The 10573-nt window shown below is 42.0% G+C and overlaps 1 protein-coding gene across 1 annotated transcript in view; it reads right to left on the bottom strand.

Moving 5' to 3' along the window:
- The window catches only part of SMARCA2 (SWI/SNF related, matrix associated, actin dependent regulator of chromatin, subfamily a, member 2), a 183535-nt gene that overhangs the window by 170440 nt on the left and 2522 nt on the right, over positions 1 to 10573 (bottom strand). The window lies entirely within an intron of this gene.

The following is a 10573-nucleotide window of genomic DNA, read 5'->3' as shown; positions in this document are numbered from 1 at the left end:
ATCTAAGATGCAAAAAAAAAAAAAAAAAAAGACTCACTGGAGAAACTAAAATTTAACACATAAGCAGAATTATAAACAAGCTTGAAATTTATTACTGAAGTCAACAGATGCTCTCCATTACTTGGGCACCTTGCAAGTCATTAACCACCACCCCCTCCCCCTGCAAAGCCGTTAAAATATAAAATTCCTAAAGACGTACCCAACCAAGAACCACTTGCATAAGTCAATGGGCATTCAAACTTCTCAGAGAATTCTAGATAGTCAAAAGGGGGGAAAAGTACAATTCCATAAATTGAGAATGAAAGGGAATTGCCAATCATGGGAAAAGCAGAGGTTATGGGAGTTGGACAAATATGGCTTCAAATATCCACGTATACAATTACGCAGGGAGACTAAAATGCAATAGTACACGTAAACCACAGCTCTGCGTCTGGCACAACAAGCAGTTACTCTTCCTGAGCATTACTCCCCACCCCAGCCACCTCCACTGCAGCAGAAATGAACAGGAGGGACAGGCTAAGGTGTGGTCCTCCCACCAGTTAATGGACACAAGATCACATGTACAGTTGAGGCCAGAGATTCATCCCAGCCCTCTGTGGGGTCCAAGAGTCACAAGACAAGTCATCTACGACTCCTCGATTTCCACATGTTGATGGGGTGTGGAAATTTCGGTTCTCCAGCAAAGCAATATACCATCTCCTATGCGCCAAGATTTCCTGGCATCCCCAGTGGGGAACTGCCTCATGGGGTGGGTATGACTGACTCTTGGATATAAGCCAAAATGACTAAATAAGCTGTTTTCTGAATTCTGATGTCTCCATGATCCAGAATGACCCCAGGACAGTCATGATGACTTATTATGTCACCTGGGGCACACACCTGTATGCACAAAATTCTGATGCCGAACTCACAAAATCCTAAATGGATTTGTGTGTCCACTGACAAGTAGCAGGGTTGAAATTAGACCATAGGGGCTTGGTCACCCACAGCAGGGCTCTGTCCATAGAGAAATGACAGGTTAGAGGGAAAACTAACACACACACACACACATTACTTCCATTCTTAGCTAACTACCGTCACCTCTCGAGGAATCTCTAGAATGTGAGGGCCATGAGGGCAAGGACTTGCTCTTCCTTGCTCCTGTTTCCCCAGCACATTCAACCAGTGTGGAGTAAAAAAAAACAAAAAACAAAACAAAACTGAATGAACTGTAGACAAAACTGCATGGACAAACTATTAATAGAGTCAATTATTAAAAAATAAAAAATTAGGAGAGCAATCAGTGCTCAAGGTATGCTCAAACAAAGAAATCTTAACAGCGGAGGCAAGGATCTGGGCCAATCTGATAAATGAATTAGGGCTAAAACAGGAAGCGATGAAAGGCTGCTTTGGAATGATTTCGAGCAAGGGATCACTCAAACTGTTTTGCTGATACAAGAGGGGACTAAGAGAACCCAGTTCAAGTGGTTTCTAAAACAACAGGGAAGCCTGGATGGTGAATTATAGCCTTGAATTCACTAGAGAGCCAAATGTTATTATTTTTTCTTTGTGATTAACAAAGCAGGCAGAAGTAACCTTTTTTTTTTGGCATTCCACCCCCTCACATACACACACACACGTACACACACACACACGTTCAGTCAGCATTTTAAATTTAGGAAGCTGACGTCAATTCAGGGGTACTCCAAGTTTAAATGTTCTTTCATGTATATCAGCAAACTAATAAACCCCTTTATTTTTTAGTGAATAAAAGGAAATTGCTTACTTCCTGTTATGGTTTACCTTGAAACTGGCTTCAGTGGCTATGATGGTAAGATACCACAAGTTTGAACAATGAAGATACAAATGCTGTCAGCCTGGTAGTTCCATTTTTCATGTTTTATATTTTAATATCTAATGATTTTATGCATATATAATGATTTTCACCTGGGAATCTCATAGAAGGTTGTAATGAATGGTATACAGTCCCATAAAAACGCTGCTCATTTTTTGTTATAGGAAACTACCAAAAACTTCTTAGGGGAAAACACAGGAGACGGGAAGTAGGAAAGTATGGGCATATAGAGGAATGTTAACATGTTGCATGGGAAACTTTTTCTTAAGTCGAGAATCTTTAGAAGCATGCCCTTAATGCATGTGTCCATGAAATAGCATAGACGAGCACACACACAAGAAGTTAGCTCAGAGGAACAGCATAGTCTAACGAATGAGCAACGTGCCTCATGCCGCCCAGCTAAGGGATCTGGACTACTGCGCAACTTGACTGTGACTCTCTGGCTTCTGACTGGGACCCCAGAGACTTTGGGTTCCTGTCTGCCAATCTCAGGGCCACTACCAACCCTCAGGGTCCCGGGCAAAGCGCCTTTCTTCTGGGGCTTCTCAGTTTCCTCGGAGCTTGGAATTGGAGCATCTTAAGGCTCCCTGCATCTGCCAATCCATGACTTGCAGCATCTCCTGATTCCTCCAATCTTGTGTGTGGGGGCACTCATCAGTGACCCTCCCAGCAGGACCTGGGATGCGTGCTGTCTCACCATCCCCCAAAGATGCATCCAAAGAAGAGCACCTTTCAGAGATGAGGGTGCCGTCCTGGCCTCCTTTTCCTTCCTCATCGTTTCTGATGGCAACTTCATTGTACAGCTCCAAGACCTAATCAGACTTTCTCATAGCGTAAAACAACTTGGGGGTGTAGATTACAAAGAGGGGCGAGTCTTGAGCAGAGGTGCAGGTCATGACTAAGTCCCCGTGGTTAAGGTTGAAAGTCCAGGACTGGTCAAGCCATCTTCTCCCTCACCCGTCCTCCTGCCCCCTCTGCCCAGCAATCCAAAGCCTTTTCTTCTTTCTTCCAAGCACTGATGAAGTGAGGTAGATGGGGTGGTGATGGTGGGGTTGGGGGCAGATGGATGGGGGAGAGGCTACAGCTCTGGTCACCTTGATGGGGCAGGAGCTCTTGGTCTCTCCACAAAGTTAACACTCAAAATCTATTTTTATCTGGTGTTGGAGGGGCAGGGGGTGAGTTTTACACAGTCACCAAAAAGAACGACCTGTTCCACAATTACGTGGCCAACATAATGAAGATGTGTGTGTGTGAGGAGGTAAAACAGACAGGGCCGAACACTGAACACTGGCATTGCCAGCCCCACCCCCGCCTCCATCCTCCCTGCAACGCTTCCCTCTACCTCACACCAGCACTCCCTGAGGGCCAGGCCGCTGTGTTCTTAGCCAAGAATTTTTCAGCAGTACACCCTGTCTTTTTTCGTCCTGACCCTGCCTTTACAACCGTGGAGTGTGCGCTTTTAAAAATAAAAGTCGTTGGTGCTTCCCACAACCCCAACCACCGCAGACATCTTCCCTCTGCCCGAACCTCCTTCCTCTCCCCTTTGCAGAAAGCCCGAAAGCCCCTGGGCACACCCATCTGCATATTAAAAGGAGTTCAACTTCATGGAATTTTAAGGGTCACCAGTCCAACCAAGACAACCAGAGACAAAACTTCTACCTTTGCGGTTTACTCCAGTCAGCTGAAAGACCCCTATGCCTGCAGTAATACTTAACAACACAGCCCTATGGGCTGAATCATTTTAGTGACTTGACTTGAGGATACATCTTGTTATGTCCCCGTTTAAAAGAGGAAAGCACAAAGGGACCACAGAGCTTGCCCAAAGTCACATCTGTGGGTGACTTTATCTCTTGACTCCGGGCCCATTACCAAGTCAGGGCAACATCAGGCACGCCAGGCCGTCCACCAGCATGCAGAGCTGTCACTCAGGTTGGGCAAAATGCGCAGGGTGCAGAAACAAAGATGGAAACAATGGGGGTGTCGCAACGGGATTAGGGTGTGGCCGTGATCGTATGTTACTGTACGAAGGGACAGAGAAGTGAAGAAAAGCCCCTGAGAGAATATGAGGCAGAGACAACGTTATGAACTTAAGAGGATGGTGATATTTAATCAAAGAACCAGAAGATCTGTTTTACTGATCTATTCTCAAATGTCCTGACTCTTTCCCTGGGCACAAGGCATGAAGGATGTAAAAGAATGACCAGAGGGCTTACCCCAAGGCTCAGCAATTCTGATGGGGAAACAAGACTTATCCATATATAGCATTGAGAAAAAAACAAACAAACAAATATGCAAGCTTCTGCAAGACCAGAAGGGGTTGAGCTGGAGTGTCCATTGCAGTCACGGGCAGAATAGAAGACTTACATCTCAGAGGGCAGAGGCAAGAGAAGGGAATTAAGGGAGGCTTCATGGATAAGGTGGTGTTTCAGTGAGGGCTTGAAGTAGATAATAAACATGAGTTTACGAGAAACTGTGGTTTTCTAGTCACAGAAAAAGTTTGGGGAAACAGAGCCACCTTGACTAGACAATGCTTCTTAAATAACTGTTCGCCAAACACAATAAGGAAGCGTGGGGGAACGTGGGCTCTCCAGCAGACCTTTATCACTGCTGTGTTTACAGAAAGACATAGGGGCAAGGGCCAAAGGTGGAATATTAGAAATAAAAGTTAGGCCCAGTTCACTACCTTAAAAATCACTCTTTTAAAAGTTTTTTGGCTGTTACGGAGAATGATAAGGCTCAGGAGAGAGTTGAGATAAGAGTTCTTTTTATGTCTGTTTGCTGATTCAGACCATCTCCCCCGACCCTGAAGGATTTCTTGTTTCCTCTGTAGCTTTCTCTACAAATGAATTGATAATCCCCCCACAAGAAGTAACAACTTCCCTGGAGCTGGAACACAAGGGCTGCTGTTCTTGACGGGTGAGCAGAGAGTCGGTAAAAATAGCGAGGAAGATAAAAGAAATAAACCAACCTGAAGTTTCGTTTTTAGAGGCCAAGGCTGTCTGGATAGGTGGTGAAATATCCCCAAAGCCCTCGTGCTTCTTGGCCTGAGACGTGCAACTTTAAACAGTGCATGATATGATTTGTGCCACAGATAAAAACCACACTGGGCTTAGAGTGAGTATTCTACGTGGCTGGCCCAAAACTCTAAAGAAGCTCGGAAAACAGCTTTCTCCATTCAATGTCAGTTTACCATTCAAAGTTGAGGAGGTTTTAAAAAGTGGTTGGGTGAAAAGTGTGCTGCGTTTTCTGGGCTTCTGTGAACTCCTCATCGTTGAGTCAAGGGGACAAATTAGGATGTGAGCTGCCACCCTTACTTGGAATAAAAAGCCCTGGGACCATCCTTGCCCAGAGTCAGACCTGGCAAGGGCCCCGAGGCAGATCCGTGCAGGACAAGAGAGAACAACCAACTTCAAGGGCTAATTACAGCCCCATGAGCCCCAGGCACTGCTTCAACAAGAGCTGGGCTCTTGACTCTACCACCCTGGACATACCATGAGCTGCCTTCTCAGAAGCATCTACCTGTGATGCAATTCGATGATCTCTTCGGTGAGGGCAGCCAATGTTTTCACAAAGGAAAGATTATTTTAAGCAGGGTGTTTACGAGGAAACTCAAAGTACTAGAAGCCCCTCAACAACAAAGCCCTCCGGTAGACAGCACCTGTCTAACCCCCTAACTTGTGTCCACAGGTAATCACAGCTAACTATCACTTCTCAAATTTAGTTCAACCCAAACTGCTAGGCAGCTGGTCAGAAACCAAACAGACAAACCAATGAGCTAGTAGCAAAGCGTGACACTCCTGAAATCTAATTTGTGTATACACACACCCATCCTTCCTAGGTTCTGTTAGGCCTCTTTGCAAGGCAACCTAATCTGGGATGCCGATAAGAATCAATGATAGCCACTTCCTTCTCTGTTAGCTAAGATAATTTTATTTATACACTAAACACGTATATATTTTAAAAACTTCTTCTGGTTGACATGGTGTATGCTGACTGAGCAGTAAAACTTGACCATTATATGCTGAATGAAACGGTTATGTGATAGACTAGCTTTGATATGCCCGACTTTCATAGCAGCAACAAAAATTCAAGCACAAACCCTTCAAGTTCATTGCAGTTAAAATGAATAATGGTCATTTACAGTGTTAATAATTAATGCTATTAAAAAATAAATCACAGAGTAGTTTATTTGACCCCTGAATTTCAAATTCTCTTTTACAAAACTGGTGTAACAGCAGCCAGCTACAACCTCAATTTTGATATGAAGCAAATAAAATATTCCATATGAAGACACTTTGTGAGCTATCATAGAAAAATGTACATCATCACGCAGATCCTTCTAAAGGCTTCAATTTCCAACCTCGACTTGCATTCACAATCTGCTAGATAGCTCTACTTTTTGTTCATGAATTCCAATGCTCCAAACTTCTGAGAGAAGACTCCAACCCATACTGGATAAAAAATTCATGCTTTCCCCTGGAAAGCAAGTCTTTCTACCTTTTCCAACTTTATCTTTTGAAAATTCTTCTAACTGGAACCTCTTGCTCTGGGCAAGCAGGTCAAAACTGGTACACTGGTCTTCTCACAGTTTTTTTTAGGCTCGGTGCCTGTGATCTCAGGACTTTCTTCCGATCTCAGATGATCAGCTCCCAGGGCCCTCACCCCTGGCCTGCTCTGGCCACAATCTTACCCCATCGCGAAGAATATCTGCCCTGTGGACTCAAGAGAGCTCACCCAGATCTCTCCCTGTATCACGCGATCAGTGTGGTTTACAATTCACTATGCATACGTGTTCAGGCACGTTCTTTAAAAGACATAAATTCTCAATTGCAGATCATTCATTTTTTATGGAATTATAGACTTCGCTTAATAGCATTTTAGTACATGTAGGAATACAGTGCAACAGAAAACTGCCAAACAACTGCAAATATTTGCAATGTTATTACTTGCCCAGCTTTCCTCATGGACATTCAAGTTTCAAGTTTAATGACTTAACTCCTGGTAGTATGATAAACACTGGACAATACAATCTCAAGTAGATAAAGAAATATACAGTTATCCTAAAGAAGAAAACACAATTCTAACATAAACTGATATAGAATTTCCCTTGGACTTCTGTTCACCTGTAAAATAACATACCCCAATGCTTTCTGGTCGGAGCTTTTTCTTTCTATTTTTAAGTAATTTTAATCCCCCAATTCTGAATTCAGTTTAAACAAAATGACAAAAGGAGAGGGGACTTATTAAATACTTTTGAAACCTCAAATTTATTTCAACTTCTATCAACTTCATTAATTGATCTACAAAAGGGTCACCCCATATTTAAATTAGGTCAGTTTCTAAAACATTTTTAAAATATTAGTGCTTACAGAGAGGTAAATGATATATAGGTGGAAGACTGATGCTTACACACCTAACACTACATAGAATATTGTGTTATTTTTAAAGGTATAAAATTCTACAGGCATATTTCCTGATGATAACTGAATGTTCTGAAAGTCTCATATCTAATAAAACATCACAATTCACAGTAGGCTTCAGTTACATAATAATGTATAATGAAGTCCAGAAGGCCACCACTTATGTTAATATTTCAGTCAAAAATCCTGTATTTCATATCTAAAGCATAACTCTAAATGAATGAATTAATGACTTTTTCTCTCATAATTAAAATTAAATAATGTTCATAACCAACAGTCAAAAAATTCAGCTATGTAGCTCCTGAATTTCATCAGCTGTGCTATATGTTTTGCTAAGTATAAGTATTCAAGTATCTTTGACTGTATCTTTAAAATTTCTAATATATCTAAACATTTTCAAAGAAAAGGGCTATATTAATATGAAGGGGAAAAGTAAAAATAAACAGTAATAAAGTTGTAAAATTTTCCAAACCCTGGTTGCAAGATCCCACTTAACTTGGTGATAAATATCTTTTAGGCAAATAAATATGCTATGCTTCATAATGGCTCTGGAAGAACTAAGTTTCAAGACTTCTATATTCGCTGGTATAGTCCTGACTTCCTATGTAGAAAAAGTAAATACCCCAGGCCTTCCTAAATACTCTACCAAATAACTTAACCACCACCTGTATTTTCTGTTTTCACTACTCATAGAATGATCCATGACTTTATTAACTGGCTAGAGATTAAAATTCCATAAACAAACACTTCCAAAGATGACAGAAAATTCAGCATCCTCTATTGTTCAAAACCACCTACAGAATATGTTTAAGAAAAAGGAGCAATCATTCTTTTATAGAAAAAAATGGACAGGAAAAAAATCAGAACCAGCTCCCGAAAGCTGGCTTTTCACATTAGGGAAATTTTTTCATCTGTTCACCAGAAATACTCAGAAGAGAAAAGTGACTCATTTATATAAAGTTTCTAAGGCCACTTGTGTTAAGCAACAAATTGTCCCTGACTTCTCTAAAATCATCCTGACCAGAAACAGTGAAAATCAAAACTTTTGGTGACTAAATCAGGTCTGACCAATCTCAGTATGCTAGTGTAGGGAAACACTCCTTAGCATATATTTGTGACAATTCATTTCTCATGGCACCATGTCAAGGTGTCATAAACAGTGATTTATTATTTCTCTGGAGTATCAAAAAGCTGCTGACCTAGGAGAGTTTGACAAAGGCCTTGTTTACAAAGGAAGACTTCTAAAGGAAAAAAAAAAAAACTCAACATGAAAACACTGGAGGATGGCACCACTTTTATAATATATGAAAGTCTTTCCTTTCATGGTCTTGTTTCAACACATAATAAGCCCTTAAAATGAAATGTCAAAATAGTACAGGAATATAAAGGGTACCACAATGATCTCTGAGAAAAGCATGAGATGTGCTTTTATGTTATCTTAAACTTCATCAAAGAAAAAAGTTTTAAATAATTATTTCTTTGCCAAAGTGTTCCTTTCTAGTTATAGCGCCAGAAATATTTTAAACAGAATCCAAACATTAACAGTATAACAGAGGCAAAGGCATTTTTGTTTTTTGGGGGTTTTTTTGGTCAGTTCCAAGCCTCAGGTGTTGGTCAAAGCACTTTTTAAGAAACTTGACGAGAAATGCTCAAAAACCACTTAAAAAAAACGAACAAAAGAAAAGATCTAAGGCTGCTTTGAACACACTCTGGTGGTGAATATTTTCTGTGAAACCCCACAGAGCAGCTAGTCCCTGAATTGGGATGTAACTGATGTCACTCAGGAGAAAAAAGCTTCATGGAAGGAGGTACCCTCTCACCTCTGCCAATTTTTTAAGGGTTCAGATACCCCAAACTCCTCTGATTTATTTTACAATGTTATTCACCTGACTTTTCTCTTTAATGCCCCTAACAAGGTAGAGGAGAGGCTGTATACAGGTTTGCTTTTCTACTTCAAGTCACATCCATAAATATCTTATGTACCTAATGGTATCTCCAAATCTCTTCCCACCAGCAAACATTCAAGTTGTTAGGGAGCTTTAATAATAAAAAAAAATGTCTAGAAGAATAAAAGGACAATTACATTCCTAAAAGAGAAAAGTGTGTTTTATTTGCATAACAATTCACCAACTTGGATTCAAACCTGCCACACCTCTTAACAATTCACCAGGAAGCTAGAGGTAAGCTAGAAGCCTAGCACATCTATCATAGGCAAACAAGCCCGGAGCAGTGGTCTTGCAAATAAAATAATACTGAAACATTTGAATGTGCCAAGTAAATACACACAACCAACGCTGGGCATGGCTTTTGTTTCAGTACAGTTCTCAGAGGTTTCTGAGTCTTACTTAACACGCTTAGACAGAATTTTTCTTCCATTCAGTAATGAAAACAACAATCTTTCTGTGCCTATAAGCAGTCTCTTCCAACAAGCATGGCACATCCAGGTGTAAATTAAAAAGTCCTTTGAAATGGAAGTTGAAATTTTAACTCTGCTACTGATGCTACAGAGACGTTAAAAATAACCACTCAGTGCAGTAGACAAACGTGTATCCTTGATGTCTTCCTTATGCTCTAACATCACACACAGTTAGGAACACAGTCTGCATAATAACCAGGAGATTAAGGATAGCACCTCTCAATAATATACTGACCCAGGTCGCTTTACTTTTTCAAATGCACCAAGCTCCATTAGGTTGAGAACGGAAAGAAGAAAAAGGAAGGGGGGGGGGGTGGACCTTGCAAAACTCTCCCAAAAGTTATATAAACAAAGGAGGGGAGAAGCCCAGTATGGGCTTTGCACCCGTGTGCTACTAAAATTACATAACACCCGCTGCAGACATTAAAGAAGGAATGGATTCTGCACAACACCCCCATCCCCCTCGACTCCCATGCCTGCCTTCTGCTCTTCAAAAACCCAAACGCCTGGCAGGACCAAGCGGACGACTTTGAATATTTAATTTCTGGAGTAAATCCGGCGAAAGCTGGAGGCACGTTTAGGCCTGAAGTTTGAATGTGCAACAGCCCCAGGGCAGAGCGACTCCACTCTCCGGACCCGAAGGAGAAAGAACTGACAAGGGACAGCAGCCAGCAAGGCCTTCTTCCCCTCGCGGTGCCTCCCGCTGGAAAGTTTTCCACGCGATCGATCGGAGGGCCGGGAGCCGGCTTCTCCGCCGCCTGACTTTGCAAGAAAGCCTGACCGGGAGACCGGAGGGGGCCGGGAGGGAAAGAACTGGAAAGCTTCGCACCCGGCGGGCGGCGGCGGCTCAGGCTCCTTACCTGGGGGACACGGAACAAAAAGAGGCGCGGGGCTCGCCTAGCC

The sequence above is a fragment of the Bison bison genome, unplaced genomic scaffold, assembly GCF_000754665.1.
Source record: "Bison bison bison isolate TAMUID 2011002044 unplaced genomic scaffold, Bison_UMD1.0 scf7180017864469, whole genome shotgun sequence".
Lineage (NCBI taxonomy): Eukaryota > Metazoa > Chordata > Mammalia > Artiodactyla > Bovidae > Bison > Bison bison.
Note: the sequence above shows the minus strand (reverse complement) of the source record. Positions and strands in the feature narration are given on the sequence as shown.